Source organism: Aethalodelphis obliquidens, unplaced genomic scaffold, assembly GCF_003676395.1.
Source record: "Aethalodelphis obliquidens isolate GAN/ISIS:26980383/991018 unplaced genomic scaffold, ASM367639v1 scaffold9, whole genome shotgun sequence".
In the NCBI taxonomy this organism is placed as follows: domain Eukaryota; kingdom Metazoa; phylum Chordata; class Mammalia; order Artiodactyla; family Delphinidae; genus Aethalodelphis; species Aethalodelphis obliquidens.
Window position 1 is genome coordinate 30,873,453 of NW_020837953.1, and position 3,615 is coordinate 30,877,067.

The 3,615-nt window shown below is 51.3% G+C and overlaps 1 protein-coding gene across 1 annotated transcript in view; it reads left to right on the plus strand.

Annotated features, from left to right (window-relative positions):
* The first annotated feature begins 1,341 nt into the window (after positions 1-1,341).
* PTAFR (platelet activating factor receptor) overlaps positions 1,342-3,615 on the plus strand; it is a 34,748-nt gene continuing 32,474 nt past the window's right edge. The window contains exon 1 of the mRNA XM_027109475.1: positions 1,342-1,461. The gene's annotated coding sequence lies outside the window, so the exon portion shown is untranslated. The remainder of the gene's footprint in view (positions 1,462-3,615) is intronic.

A 3,615-nucleotide genomic window follows, 5' to 3' on the forward strand; every position in this document is an offset into this window, starting at 1 on the left:
TGCGGAGCACAGGCTCCGGACGCGCAGGCTCAGCGGCCATGGCTCACGGGCCCAGCTGCTCCACGGCATGTGGGATCTTCCCGGACCGGGGCACGAACCCGTGTCCCCTGCGTCGGCTTCCCCTGTGGGGACTGCGCCACAAGGGAAGCCACTGCTTTTGTTTTAAACCTTCATTTTTAACAAGTTCTCCGACTGAGTCTGATGTGGAGAAAGGATTTGACTTCCAGTTCTGGGACACCAGGCAGGAACTTGGGTAAATAAAGTGATTTTCACTTACCGAGTTCCTATTATGTGCCCAGGTGTCATGCCAGGTCTAACAGAGGGAATATGTGTGGCTGTTACTGACCCAGGACGCTGAGGCTCTGAGCGGGCTACAGCTGAAGACCAGAGGCAGCAGTCAAAGCCCGGTCTCGTAGATTCTTAGAGTTGGTGTTTGAGAATGTCCACCTATGCCAGGGTCCAGTTTGCTTCTCTCTGTGGCCTGACACCTCTGCTTCCTTCTAAGCCCAATCTGACATTTCAGGGAGATGGAGGTGGAGATGAGGAGTAGCTCTCAGTGCAGAATGCGCAGTCGGAGTCCAGGCACAGTCCTAGGCTTTGACAGAACTCTGGTGCTTTGCCATGGTCAGACTAGGTACTCCTCAGAGCAAGGATCTATCTTCCCTCTCAGACTGGGGGTCAGGAGAGCCGGGATGCTGCATCTCCCCTCACACGGGGCTGGCTTCAGGAGGCAGAATTTTCTCTTTCCTAACAGACTGGGCATCCCTGAGGGCAGGCTGTCTCCTCCTTGGCTGGGGGCACTTGTGGGCAGGTTGTCACACCCATTGGACCGTGGCTTCCTGTGGGCAAGACAGGCTGTGCGTCCTCTCAGACAGGGGCATCTTCTGAAAGCAGCTTTGGGCGTTTTCTAGCACCGTGGGGCTCGCTGGATTGGGGCAGCACCCACTGAAGCTCAGGCTCCTGAAACAGGGCTGAGCCCTCCCTAGGTCAGGGCCCATCTCCCCCTCAGACCAGGAACCCAGTTCCTCCCTTCTCTACCAGCCCAGGCCCGGCCCTTCCTCCCAGAGGGGCTCTGCATTAGATGGACCAGCCCAGTGTTGCTGGCTGAGCTGATGTGCAGAGAGAGAGAGCGAGAGAGAGCGCGTGTCCCGGCTGGGTGTGAGTATTCTTGGTGACCTTGGAGTTGGGGCCCCACCCAAGGAGCTGGCTTCCTGGCCTTGTGCTCACCCAGCAGAGCCTACAGGCAGGGCTTCCCTAATCCTTCATCCGCCACTGCTAACCGGGGACGGCAGCCTCAAGTGAGTCACGCACCTGGGTCTGGGCCCGCCTTCTGCCTCCTTCCTGCTCCTTCCTCGCTTCCTGAGCTCCCTGAGAAGCCGGCAGGAAACATGCTCTCGGCGGCCCCAACCTCCCCCTCGGCCTCTTGTCGCCTCCTAGACCACTGTCCCTGCAGTTCCTCAGGTAAGAGGCTGGTGGCCTGGGTGACAGGGTCAGGTTTGGCTACTTTGTCTGGCTGCTCTGCATAATCCTTGAGGCAGGTCAGGCTCAGGAGGGGTCCGCCCAGCTGGGTTATGTCAGACTCCCCCCACCCCCTGCCGTCAGCACCCCTCATGGACACACAACCCCCTTTATCACTCACAGACACAGCACACATCCTTTCACCCCTCATAGACATTTAACACACACAATCACCAACAGACGTGGCATTCCCTCACACACTTCACAGAAAACACACCCTCATCACCCGCAGACACCGTTCATGGCCCCTCACAAATACACGTCATACAACAGACCCTTGACATCCACTGACCCCACCCACTACACGCAATACACACAGTCACAATTGACACAATAGTCCCTTATAGGATGTATGTTGTAACTCACAGGATGAAATACACATCCTTATAGACACAACATGTACGATAGCACTGACGCACAGAACACACGAACCCTTGCAGGACACAAGAAGCCCAGACTTGAAAGACCGTCCACTCACTCACGGCAAACAAACCTCTCCACACACACACGCACACACACACACACCCATGCGGTCACACATACATATCACAGAAACTCCTCACACCCCGAAACAGGTCCCCAAGATCCTTGGGTGGTACTGCTCAGCTGGGGCAGGGGCTGGGGCCCAGCCAGCAGCATTATCCCCACTTCTCACCTCCCCCGCGTTGGACCCTGTTTGTGTACTGGGGGGCAGCCAGGAGCAGAGCTGGGGGTCTGGGTCACATCATGGAGCGTGATGCAAGGGGCCGCCTTTCCCAGCTGTCTGAGTGCAGCTTCCTGATGGCCCTGGGACTCCACACAAGCTGATGATAAAAAAAAAACTGGCTAGCATTTATCCCATGCCTACTGTGAGTCAGACATACCGCTCACTGATTTTGCAAGTATTATTCTTATTTAATTATGTGATACCTTTATGAAGTAGATAGATACCATTATCCTCATTTTGCAGCCATGTTTCGATATAGGCTCAGAGAGGTTAAGAAACTTCCCCGATATGCCACAGCTAGGAGGCAGCAGCGGGATTTAGACATAAGTAAGTCTGACCTCAGACTCCACTTCTTTTTTCTTTTTAAATTAATTAATTATTGCTGTGTTGGATCGTTGTTGCTGCGTGCGGACTTTCTCTAGTTACGGCCAGCGGGGGCTACTCTTTGTTGGGGTGTGTGGGCTTCTCATTGCGGGGCTTCTCTTGTTGCAGCACACGGGCTCTAGGCGCACGGACTTAGGTAGTTGTGGCACATGGGCTCAGTAGTTGTGGCTCACAGGCTCTAGAGCGCAGGCTCAGTAGTTGTGGTGCACGGGCTTAGTTGCTCTGCGGTTCCTGGACCAGGGCTTGAATCCATGTCCTCTGCACTGGCAAGCGGATTCTTTTTTTTTTTTCCATTTGTTTATTTTTGTTTTTATTTCCTTTACTCTAGGAGGTAGATCAAAAAAGATCTTGCTGTGATTTATGTCAAAGAGTGTTCTTCCTATGTTTTCCTCTAAGAGTTTTATAGTGTCCGGTCTTACATTTAGGTCTCGAATCCATTTTGAGTTTATTTTTGTGTATGGTGTTAGGGAGTGTTCTAATTTCATTCTTTTACATGTAGCTGTCCAGTTTTCCCAGCACCACTTGTTGAACAGACTGTCTTTTCTCCATTGTATATCCTTGCCTCCTTTGTCGTAGATTAGTTGACCATAGGTGTGTGGGTTTATCTCTGGGCTTTCTATCCTGTTCCCTTGATCTATATTTCTGTTTTTGTGCCAGTACCATATTGTCTTGATTACTGTAGCTTTGTACTATAGTATGAAGTCAGGGAGTCTGATTCCTCCAGCTCCTTTCTTTTCCCTCAAGATCGCTTCAGCTATTCGGGGTCTTTTATGTCTCCATACAAATTTTAAGATTTTTTTGTTCTAGTTCTGTAAAATATGCGATTGGTAATTTGATAGGGATTGCACTGAATCTGTATATTGCTTTGGGTAGTATAGTCATTTTCACAATGTTGATTCTTCCAATCCAAGAACATGGTATATCTCTCCATCTGTTTGTGTCATCTTTGATTTCTTTCATCAGTGTCTTGTAGTTTTCTGCATACAGGTCTTTTGTCTCCCTAGGTA